Below are 12222 nucleotides of genomic sequence, written 5' to 3' on the forward strand. Positions count from 1 at the left end.
TTCCCTCCCTGGGGCGGGGGGGGGGGAACATGGCCAGAGGGGGGGAACAGAGCAGTGCCCTGGATAGGACAGAATTCCACTCTCCCTGCCCCGCCCAGGCCCAGCCCTCCACAGGGGCTCCGGAGGGGCAGCATTCCCACAATCAGGGATAGAACTCAGGAGTCCTGACTCCCAATCCCCACCCCCTGAAAATTGAAAAGCCCTAGGCCTCTGGGAGAATCAGATGTGGGGGAGGGGAGCACCAGGCGGGTGAGCTCCCCGCTCTTGGGAGATCTGAGCAGCTGGGGAGCCAGGCTCTGCCCCATACTCTGCTCCCTGGAGCTGAAGACCCCCGACAGGCACCCCCTGTGCACTGTGAATGAGCCCTCCCTCCCCCACCCGATCCAGGCCCTGGACGCTGCTCCCCCGCCCCCCCAGGAGGGAAAAGCAGGACCAGAGTTAAAAAAGTCACAACCCCAAAAGGAGGGAAGGGATGGGGGGGGGGGGGGAGAGCCTGACAAGGGAGCATTGCGCTCTGGGAATGAGAAATATCCTTGATATCTTCCCAGGCCCCAGCACCATTTGGGGCTCCCCCAACCCCTCTGGGCACCCCCACCCCTGCTCATCTCATCCACCCCCTCTGGGCAGCCCCATCCCTGCTCCCCTCCCCCCACTGGGCACCCCCACCCCCTATCCTCTCCCCCAGCCCCTGTGGGCACCCCCACCCCTGCTCATGTCCTCCACCTCCTCTGGGCACCCCCACCCCTGTTCCCCTCCCCTGCCCCCATTGGGCACTCCCACCCCCTATTCTTTCCCCCACCCCGTCTGGCCACCCCCACTCCTCTTCCCTCCCCCCACCCTCTGCGCACCTCTGCACCCACAGCTCTAGGAGTTGGGGTTGGGGGGGAAGATGTCTCCCAGTTGGCCCCAGCACATATGCTGGGGGGGGGAGAGTTCTGCCCAGGGCAGGGGAGGCAGAATGGATTGGGGGAAGGGGAAGGGGTGCAGATGGGTGGGGAGCACCAGCAGAGGGCTGTGTCTGTGGGTGGGGACGGAATTTCGGAGCGGTGGGGGGGGGGCTGTGATGTTAATTTCCGCATTTAAATGGGGGCTGGATGATCAGTGTTTCCTGGGAACTCTGATGGAGCCAAACGCCTCCAGGCTGGATGGCAGCCAATGGGAAGGAACCGGCATCTGGGCGCCGCTCCCACGGGTGACTCCTGGAGGGATGAACCCATTATTGCCCCCCCAACCCCCCCGCACCTTCATCAGACCCATGGGCCCATGCAGCCGCGCACCTGCCCTGGGAGCGTCTGGAGAGGCCGTGGAGGTTGGGCCCATCTCCAATTGTGCCTGTATCTCAGCGGGGGGGGGGAGGTTGTATCTCACCCATGCGGGGAATGACCCACAGGAGCGGATGAGGCAATGGGGTGGGGGTACCAAGCTAGATGAGCACATGGGTCCAATCTTGGTGGGGGCAGGGAGGGGCAGACACAGAGCTGGCTGGGTCCATAGGTCCATGCTGGTACCAGGGAGCAGTCCAGCCCCATGGGATCCCCTGGGAATGTGGGTAGGGACCCTCTGGGGGCCCCCGGGCAGCCTCCTGCTGTGTGAACCCAGACTGATGGGAACCACTGGAGCTTAATCCCCTCCCCTCCCTTCCTTCCCCCCCCCCCCCCCTGAGCCAAGGGCAGGGCTGCCCTGCTGGAATTACCCACCAGCTTCCCTGGAACCTGACCCGGTGGCTCAGGTCAGAGCTGGCCAGGGAATCCAGCATGACAGTGCCACAGGATGAGCTGGGCACAGCTGGTGGCATGTGATGGGGGGGGCTGCTGGTTCCAGCCAGTCTGGGCATCCCCCCTTCCCCCATGTGCACCCCGCCTGCCCCCCACTCCCGGCCTCCAGGGACTTGACTGCCCTGAAGCCACCTGAGCTAACCCCCTCCCCACACACCCTGCGGGGGGGCTGGGCGTGGGGAAACGCTCGTGGAGGGCTGGTGCAGAGGCACTGGCACCAGGGACCCCATCTGGCTGAGGAGGGAGCCAGCCCATAAATGCTCCCACTGGGGGAGTGGGGGTGATGGGGGAAGATGAAAATAGCTATTCGGGGGCTTTGTCATTCCTGAGCTCTTCGGAGGTCTAGCAGGTTAGAGCAGGGGGATGAGACATCCTGGACTTCTGGGTTCTATTCCCAGTTTAGGAGAGGGAGTAGGGCCTAGTGGTTAGAATTGGGGGGGGGGCTGGGAGTCAGAATTCCGGGGTTCAAGCCCCAGCCTCTGTCAGTGTAGCTAACCCTAGAGAGAAGTTCTGGCTGTCTGAGCCCCCAAAATTGAGGGGGGTGGCTCAGCCACAAAGGGGGGGGGGCTGCTCTCCCTTCTCCCCTGCAGACGGAGCCAGCTGTGAACCTGGGATCTGGACCTTGGACCCCGTCTTCCTGCCATTTGGATCCAGATTGGAGGAAAGCCAAGGTCCTAAACCTTCAGTGGGGGTGCGGGGTCTCATACAGTCCGGTGACAGCTCCCCCTAGATTCTGCCCAGGAGAAGGGAAGAGACCCCCACCCCCAGGAGCTGGAGTGGCCTGGCCCAGCAGGGATTCCAGGGATGTTTGTGGAAGCTTCAGGCAGCTTCCTCTGGCTCTGGCTGGACAAAGAGTCCTGTGTACTCCCCGCTCCCCCCCCACCTCTACCACGGGGTGTGTGCAAGCAGTGCGCCCCATGAGGGTTAGCAGGGGGCTGCGGGTCGGGATTGAGGGGCACCAGCAGAGCTGGGTTTGGGGGGGGCACAGGGCTGGAATAGCAGGGGGTTGCGGGTCAGGAGTGAGGGGCACCAGCAGAGCTGGGTTGGGGGGCACAGGGCTGGGACAGCAGGCAGCTGCAGTTCAGGATTGATGGGCACCAGCAGAGTTTGGGGGGCCGTCCCCTGCCTGCTCCTAATGTTCCAACTCCCACCCCCATTATGAAAAAAGCCCCTGTAGTATTTGTGTTTGGGGGGTTCCTACAAATGGATAAATGGGGTGTGCTGGGATCCCGTTACTGGCTCAGATTACCCTCCCTGGCCTGACACCCGATCCCACCTGCATCAACAGCCCTGACAAACACGGCGCCTATTAATAACAGCAGGGAGAGTCTGCCTGGGACACAGCAGCCCCCCAGGAGGGGACAGAACCCAGGAGTCCTGACACCCCCAATCCTGGGTCTACCTGTCTAGACCGCATTCCCCACTCAGAGGGGGGACAGAACCCAGGAGAACCCAGCCCCCAGCCCCAGCTCTAACCCACTAGCCAATGCTGCCTCTTGGAAAGTCCATCCTTTGGCCAGAGAAAGGAAGCCCCCTCTTCACAGTAGAGGGCAGAAGAGGCTGTGGGGCAGAGGGATAGAGAGAGAGCCCTTCTCAGTGTGGGGCTGGTGGGAGCCTGGGAGGGAGAGGGACAGCTCCTCACAGTATGGGGCAGGGAGGCTAGGGAGAGGAAGGAGAGGGGAAACCACCCCAGTATGGGATGGGAGAGGGCTATGGGACAGTTTTGGTGGCCACCCCCGCGAGCTCCCTGTGGCTGGGTTGGGGGTGACATGTCCTCCCCCCAGCCCCTTGAGCCCCGCCTCCTGGCTGCTCCCATGGGCAGCAGAGCGTGAGGGAACCAGCCACAGGGGTAGCTCAGGCCTGGGGGAGGGGAAGGGTGGACAGAGCAGGCACCATGCTATAGGGCCACCCCTGGCCAGGTGAGGGAGGGGCACAGACCCAGGGGGTCCATCCCCGGGTGCCCTGGCCAGGAAGGTCACAATCCCTGGGGCCTGGTCCTTTGCTGAGTTGGTCAGGCCAATTTAGTCCCATTGATTAGAGGGTAGGGGCCCCCACCCTGCTCAGCCTGTGCTCCCCTGCCCAGGGGATTTAATGCCACAGAGGGACCCTTGCTGGAAGGATTCATGCCCTTAACAGCCCCCAGCCTGGAGCTCCCTTCCCCCTGGTATAGCCCAGATAGCAGCCAGGCAAGCTTTCTCCCCGACCCCGGTCTCTGCCCCCCAACATGCCCCTGCCCTGATGAGAACTGGATTAAGACCCAGCACCCCCTAGAGGGGAAATGCCCTGTGTTCCATTCCCCAAGCCAAACAGTCCATGCCCTGGGGCTGGGCTGGAGCCAGCACCCCCTAGGGGAAAGGCCCCATGTCCCATTCCCTGACTTCTGTCTCTTGGCCCTCCCGGATCCATGATGGTCCAGCTTGGTTGTTCAGCAATCCAAAGAAATTAGGACTAGGGTGTTATTAGATACGGAGCCCACCGGGGGTGCTACTGGGTTACAGCTGCTGAGAGCCCTTGGAAAGATGATGCCCTCAGGGCTCTGGCTCTCAGGAGGGTCCAGGTAGGGTTTGCAAGGGGCTCTGGGGTCCAGGGCTGGCTTCTCCCCAGTTGTCAGGGCTTCCTGCTGGCCTCTTATGCGCTTCTCTGAGTGCTCCAGCTAAGCTAGGCAGGGCTGGGTTAGTGCTTGGATGGGAGACCGGGTGCTCCATGGGGAGGGTAGTCAGCAGGGGGTGCTCTCTCCTTGCCATCACTGCTGGCCCCAGTGCTGCACTAAGGGGCACTGTGCTGCAGGGAGTGAGTTGGGGGATCAGTAGGGGCTGAGAATCCATGCTTCCCCCAGTGTGATGCAGCTTTAATCACCCCAGAGCTGGCTGCATTTCAGTGGAAGGGGTGAGAGATCCCTATGTAATTTTCAACATCCGAAAGTGGGACACTGCTGAGACATTTTTAGGGGTCTGAAATATTAATACAAAAGACAAGACCCCCTCCCCCGAGACACACCTCCACTCACTGTGTGCAGGTGTCGCTGCTCCCAGCTGCTGCCTCAAAGCCAGTCTTATAGATTTACAGATTTCAAGGCCTGCGTGGGCCATTCGATCATCTGCCCTCCTGTACAACCCAGGCCAGCTCCCCTGTCTTCGGCTAACGCGCCTTCCAGAAAGGCAGCCAGCCTGGGTTTGCAGATGGCGAATCCACCCATCCCTTGGGCGTTAGAGCCAATGGTCACTCGCTTGCACTGTCATACATTTGTGCCTTATTTCCAGTTAGAATTGGGCTGGCTTCAGCTTCCAGCCATGGGCTCGTGTTCTGCCTTTCTCTGTTAGATTAAAACGCCCTTTAGTAGCTGGGATTTAGGGTGGACAAATTTCCAACGGGAGAAGATTTCAGCCAGTCCTTAGTGTCTGAATGAGCCGATCATGAAACCCTGAGTTCAGATTCACCCTGCAAAGGGTCAGCTCTGGTGACTGTCTCCTTGTGCTCCCGCCTCTGTCTGCACCTGTCTGCATCTTGTCTTATACCCAGATAGTCAGCTCTTTGGGCAGGGCCTGGCTGTTTGTACAGCACCTAGCACTCTGGGGGCCTTGGCCATGACTGGGCTTAGACGCTACCATAATACACCCAATAAATCATAATAATCATAATGCCACCAGTGCCAGTACCTGTCCAGGTCTCCTCCAGTCCGGATACTGCCCCTCGGGCTGAACACTCTGCTGCACTGTGCTCGCAAACACTGAGCACGACAGCTTGACTCCAGCTCCAGCAGTTTGTACCCGAGCTCTCAGGGATGTTATCAATGAAATGCTGCCACAGCAAAATGGCCTTTTTCGATAGAAACTGCTCACAAAAATTGTGGGGTTTTTTGGTTAAAATGTTTCTTTTCCCCCCTAACCAAGACCGAACATGAACATTTTAACTTTTTCCCTATTTTCTACCTTCCCCTCCCATGGAATTGCAGCAAGGAAATGAATGAAGGTGTCGCTATGTATCTGGCACCAGGGCGCTGTGAGTGGCATTGAAGCACATAGACAGTTCACGATAGACAGGGGGTGCTGCTGACCCACACCCAGAATTGGGTACAGCCCTCTGCCCTGCACAGCATCTATAGACCAGAGCCTGCAACTGGACCCTGGTTCTGGGAAGGGAGTGGGGCCTAGTGGTTAGAACAGGGGAGATCTGGGAGACAGGACTCCTGGAGTCTATTCCTGGCTTTGTGAGGGGAGTGGTGTCTAGTGGTTAGAGCAAGGAGGAGGACCTGGAATTTAGGACTCCTGGGTTCTAGTCCCAGCTCTGGGTGGGGAGTGGGGTCTAGTGTTTAGAGCAGGGGGGGAGGGGCTGGGAGTCAGGACTCCTGGCTCTATCCACAGCTCTGGGAGGGGAGGGGGCACAAATTGATGTTTGCAAACACTTCCACTAAAATGAAAACTGTTCATTCTGAAACCAAGAGAACGAAGCTTAGTTTGGAATCTGCAGGTTTTAAATGCAAACGTTTGACCGTTTTTAAACTAGGTTCGATTTTATCGCTTTTCCTTTTAAAAGCCAAATATTTTCAGTGTTGCCAACAATGGGGGTTTTATCACAAATCACACAACTAGGTGACTCGAGTCCTGGAGCACCAGGTTTAAGGGAGAATCTCTCAGCTTCTGTTGAAAAGAGCCAGCTTCTAGCCCTGTGGGAAGTAGCTCCTGCCCTTAATTCAATTCAGCAGGCCTACAGTGGTCTGACAAAATCCTTAAAGAGCCAGGGACCCCACCCCACCCCACCCCTGACAGCTCAAAAAAACCCAGAAGTTGAACAAACTGAAACTGAATTTTAAAAAATCTAGTGATTTTTGAAGCTGACCCCGTGATTTTTCAAGCTGATCTAGTGATTCATGATTAAGGCTACGATTTTTTCACAGCGGTCGCGGAAGTCACGGAATCTGTGACTTTCAGGGACCTCCGTGACTTCAGCCCGTGGAGGCCAGGAGATGCAGGGTCCCCCCATTGTCCATGGTGACCAGAGGGGGGACCCCGGAGCTCTGGGCCATGGCAGGGGAACCTGGAGCTCCTAGCCGCAGTGGGTGGTGGGGGACCCTGGAGCTCCGAGCAGGCCCCTGCAGCTGCCTCACTTCCCATTTTGTCATGGATATAGTTAGTAAAAGTCACGGACTGGTCACGGGCGTCCATGAATTTTACTTTATTGTCCGTGACCTGTCCGTGACTTTTACTCACAATATCTTTGACAAAATCTTAGCCTTACTCATGATCTTTGAATGACTGGGGTCGGCGACGGTCCAGTTTGCTTGAGGAAATAGCAGACCAGGATGTGGAGTTCCCGAGGCGGGGATGGGGGGACAGGGGGTGCTGGGACATCGGGTGAAGAACTAGACCTGTCCCAGGCAAACCAGGACGCCGGGTGGTTTGACCCCTTCCTGAGCTCCTGCGGCTGGGATAAGGTCTGTAACCATGTGTGTACTGCGCCCCCTAGTGGGGGTTCCCAAAAGTGTCCTCTGTTGGATTACACTGTGACCAGCCAGATCCTCAACAGGGGCGGGGTTGACTCTGTGCTGCTGGAATGAGGGTGAAGCATGGGAGACGGGGAGCCATGAATCTCAAAGTCTCTGGACCATATGGAGAGCTCCCTGAACATCCAGCCATCCCCATACACCCTGTCTATCTCCATACACCCCCCTCTCTCTACCTATCTATCCATATATTGCTCCTTCCCCGGTCTCTGATCCCCTTCTTCCCTTCCCAGCATTGTCTCCCCTCTCGGCCAGTGTCCCGGGATGACCTCTGCCGGCCACAGCCCTCTCCCACCTGTATGTGAACTGGGCGGGGCCTCCTTTCCTTCTAATTAGTAGAGTGGTTGGAGGGGGGACAAGAGGCTTCTTACAGGAAGGGACTAGCTGGTAGATCCAGGAATCCTGGCCCTGGGAGCTCCAGAGGGGGCTGGGGTAGCTGGATTGGTTTGAAGCCCAAGTAGCCCCACCCTGCCTTTGGGCTCATGACTCTGCTTTTAGCCCCCACTAGGCAGCCAGATAAGAGTGGAAGGGGGGGACTAACCTCCACCCCTCCCCAAGATCATACCTTCCTTGCAGGGCACCACTGCTGAAAGGAAGAGCACAGCCTCCAGCTGGGGTGCCCAGGGGGGAGGGGCTGAACCAGGACTGTGCTTATGAACTAAATTCTAGCACCTCCCATGGTTACCCCAATAATGCACCTCTCAGCCACTCCATAAACTCCAGTCCCCCTTCCCTCAGACTGTTGGGGGCTTCCTGGGGCAAGATGTTCTGGAGCAGAGGGGGGAGGAGGGACAGAAGCATAGGGGTTGGGGACCAGACCCATCCATGAGGACTCCACACCCAGCATTGGGACCAGGGCCGGCTCCAGCATTTCTGCCGCCCCAAGCAAAAAAAAAAAAAAAGCCGTGATCGCAATCGTGACCAGCGGTGGCAATTGGGGGGGGGGGGAAGCCGCGATCAGCGGCGGGAGTTCGGTGGCAGGTCCTTCGCTCCTAGAGGGAGTGAGGGACCTGCGCCGCCCCCGAATTGCCACAGGTGCCACCCCTCTCCCTTGGCCACCCCAAGCACCTGCTTGTTAAGCTGGTGCCTGGAGCCGGCCCTGATTGGGACCCCCCAAGAAGACCTGGAAGACCAACACCCCCCAGTCCAGCTGCCTCAGAGCCAGTAACCTCCCACTCCTCGCCCCAAACAACACGGCCTCCACCAATTCATGGCCTGCATTAAGAAAAACTGGGTTCTCACTAGCTCCTTCCATATCAGGGGACCCAAGGTCTGTACAGCCTGTGAATGCTCAGGCACTCAGATGCAGCCACCTCTGCGGTGGGGCACAGAGGAATTTATACAGGGAACCCTCACCTGGTGCTGAAATGCAGCCACCTCTAGTGTGGGGTGCAGAGGATTGTGGGATCCCTCGGCTGGTGTTGAGATGGAGCCATCTCTGGGGCACCAACATTGAACAAGAGTTTAGTGAATAATCCTGTAATGTAGTCAATCCAAACTACAGCATTTGTGGCACAGCGCCCCCTAGTGCCACACAGAGCCATTGCTGCTGGCACTGAGTGGCGATCACCTCCCACTGAGCCCCTACTGTGTTTCCTGCAGCACAGCGACCCCTGGTGCCACACAGGGGCTCTAGATTCAGCACCAACAACTCAGGGGAATGCCCCAAACTGAGGCCCCACCCCACTCCCTGCATTTCCCCTGGGCTCTCCCAGGCTTTCATCTGCAGATTTGGTCTCTGACACACACACACCCCATTGTCCCCACTGGAATGGGTGCACTGGCTCTTTAAATATCCTTGCCAGTCCCGGCGCAGGACCTGTGGGCACCTCAGGAAATGACTATTTCCAGATAATTATAAGCTGTGCTGGGCCCTGCCTGCTGTGGCTGGGTGAGCTCACTCATCCCTAGTTATAGGCATGTAGACAGGATGGGGGGGACAGGGCATGGAGAGGCTGGGGGGAGTGGGCAAAGGAGTCAGGGAGAAGGGCAGAGAAGTGAATCAGGACTCAAGCTTTCTATTCCATTTCTATTGAAGGGGGGAGCCGAGTCCAGTGGTTAGAGTCGGGGAGGCCAGGGCTGGGCTCTATTCCCAGCTCTGGGCGGGGGTGGGGTCCAATGGTTAGGTACTATTATCCCTCTGCAGCCCTGAGTAGATGCCATTGGCCCTGCCTCAGCTGGCGCACCCAGCTCCTATTTGTGGTGTTTCCAGCGTGCCCTGCTTGGAGAGGCTGGTACTAGGCACCTGCTGAAGGTTGGCCTGGGTTCCCACCAGAGAGAGACCTTCAGTGAAGGACACCAAGTAACGCCTTGCAGACGCGCTGGCTGTGCTCGAGGCAATGCGCTGTGGTATGGGGTAGCCACCTGAATATACGCTACCAGCTCCTGTGTAGACGTCCCCTTCGGGGGTCCTGACTCCCCACACTCCGGCTCTAACCACTAGACCAGGGGTGGGCAAACTTTTTGGTCCGAGAGCCACATCGGGGAATAGAAATTGTATGGTGGGCCATGAATGTTCAATAAATTGGGGTTGGGGTGCAGGAGGGGGTGAGGGCTTTGGTTTGAGGTGCAGGCTTTGGGGTAGAGCTAGGGATGAGGAGTTTGGGGTGCAGGAAGGTGCTCTGGGCTGGGACCGAGGGGTTCAGAGGGCGGGAGGGGGATCAGAGCTGGGGCAGGGGTGTGGGAAGGGAGGCAGGTTCTGGCTCGGGGTGTGGGCTCTGGGGTGGGGTTGGGGATGAGAGATTTCAGGTGCAGGAGGGTGCTCCAGGCTGGGATTGAGGGGTTTGGAGAAGGGGAGGGGATCAGGGCTGGGGTTGGGGAGAGGCTCAGGGGTGCAGGTTCTGAGCAGCGCTTACCTCAAACTGCTCCCAGAAGCAGCAGCATGTCCCTTCTCCAGCTCCTATATGGAGGCATGGCCAGGCGGCTCTGCACGCTGCCCCATCCGCAGGCACCGCCCCTGCAGCTCCCATTGGAGTGCTTAGGAGCCAGAGCGGGGCCATGTGCAGCTTCCGGGAGCCACGTGGTGCTGCCCTGACCCTGCACCCTGGCTGGAGCCCTGAACTAGGGCTGAGCCACGTGGTGCGGCCCAAACCCTGCGCCCTGGCTGGAGCAGGGCAAGCCCCAGACCCCACTCCCCAGCGGGAGCTTGTGGGCCAGCTTAAAACAGCTTGCAGGCTGGATCTGGCCCCTGGGCCATAGTTTGCCCACTCCCGCCCTAGACACACCACTCTGCCCAGAGCTGGGAATAGAACCCAAAAGTCCTGACTCCCAGCCCCCTTTGCCTGAACACTCCCCTCCCAGAGCCAGGAATCAGGGCTGATGAGAGCAGTGAAAATAGGGTGACCAGATGTTCCAATTTTATAGGGACAGTCCCGATTTTTGGGTCTTTTTCTTATATAGGGTCCTATTACCCCTCACCCCCTGTCCCGATTTTTCACATTTGCTGTCTGGTCACCCTAAGTGGAAAGGGGGGACAACTATACTGGGCCCCCCAAAACATCTGTAACTGGGGTGAAATGGGAGGGGGTGGGGCCCCAGCGAACATGATGTATTGGAGCCCCAATTTCTCTTGATGGGCCTACCAGGAACAGAAACAAGGAGTCCTGACTCCCAGCTACCCTGCTCTAACTACTAGACCCCACTTCCCTTCCAGATCTAGGATCTGATTGCAGGCTCTGGGATATAGATGCAATGCAGGGCAGGGTGCCAGAACACACAGGGTGAAGCTTTCGCACCCCTACGTCCTGATCCTGGCCCTGTCACACGGCCCCGTCCATGTCCTCTGTGCACTGGGGGAGTGAGACGAGCAGGGAGCCAGGTCCCAGCAGCCACGGCTGTGGGTATCAGGCACCCGTCCCCACACATGCCCTCCGCCCCTGTGAGTACCAATAGTACGTGATAGTTAATAGTTCATTTCCTTGTTGTAGTTCCCAGATCCCTGGAGCAAGGGGTAGCAGGTTGGGCTTTTTATCCCTCGGCACTTTCAATCCCAGAATCTCAGGTCCCAGCACAAGGCTGTGATATTTGAGTGGCAAAGGGGGAAATTTTCCTTCCCAAACACCCGCTCCACTGATTCACATCCAAACATCCCTATTGAATGAATCCCAGCTCACACGCCCCATCTGATTGTCTCCAGAGATGGGTTGTGCGGAGTAGCTGGGGGCTAGAATTTCACCCAGACAATAACAGGCTTTGAGACCATTACAGCCTCTGCCTGCTGCAATGATCCACTTCCTTGAGAACATAAACAAGAGCTTTTTAATAAGCCCTTTTCCTCCCATGACAAAACCCAGCATTTAGCACAGCTCCCAGAGGGTTTCTAACCCACCTTGCTGAACATTTTTCAATGCAATGATTGGTCGCACCATTGTTCTTGTGCAGTGTTGCTGTGTGCTGTTAAACGCCTGCCGTGTTCCACCCCAGAGCTGGCTGCATTTCAGTGTTGTGTGAATGATCCCTATATAGAGTCACTGCATGCTGTTAAACACCTGCTGCTTCCCACCGCAGAAGTGGCTGCATGCATTTCATTTTCGGGGAAGGAAGTGATCCTTATAAGTAGTTTGCAAAGTACCTGGCATGACAGAAGCTGCAGAAATGTTAGATTGTTATCGCACACGTTGAAATCTTCTCCGGTCCGTGAGCAACAGCCATGGGCTGACTTCAAACCACAGTTCCGGTGAGAGATTAAATAATCTAATAATTGTAATGTGCAGTTACCATTCCTGTAACCTGACGAGCCAAACTCCTTTACAAAAGGGAGTGGTACTGCCAATACGCACAGCTAGGGAATCGGAGGCAGAGAGAGCAGAATGGATGCCTGGTGAGACTCTGGCAGAGAGGCAGGAGTCCTGGCTCCCAACCCCCTGCTCTCACCACTAGCCCTCACTCCCCTCGCGGAGCTGGGGACAGAACCAGAGTCCCGAGTCCCAGCTGTGCCCAGCGCTCCTC

Source organism: Malaclemys terrapin, chromosome 23 (genome assembly GCF_027887155.1).
Source record: "Malaclemys terrapin pileata isolate rMalTer1 chromosome 23, rMalTer1.hap1, whole genome shotgun sequence".
Classification (NCBI taxonomy): domain Eukaryota; kingdom Metazoa; phylum Chordata; order Testudines; family Emydidae; genus Malaclemys; species Malaclemys terrapin.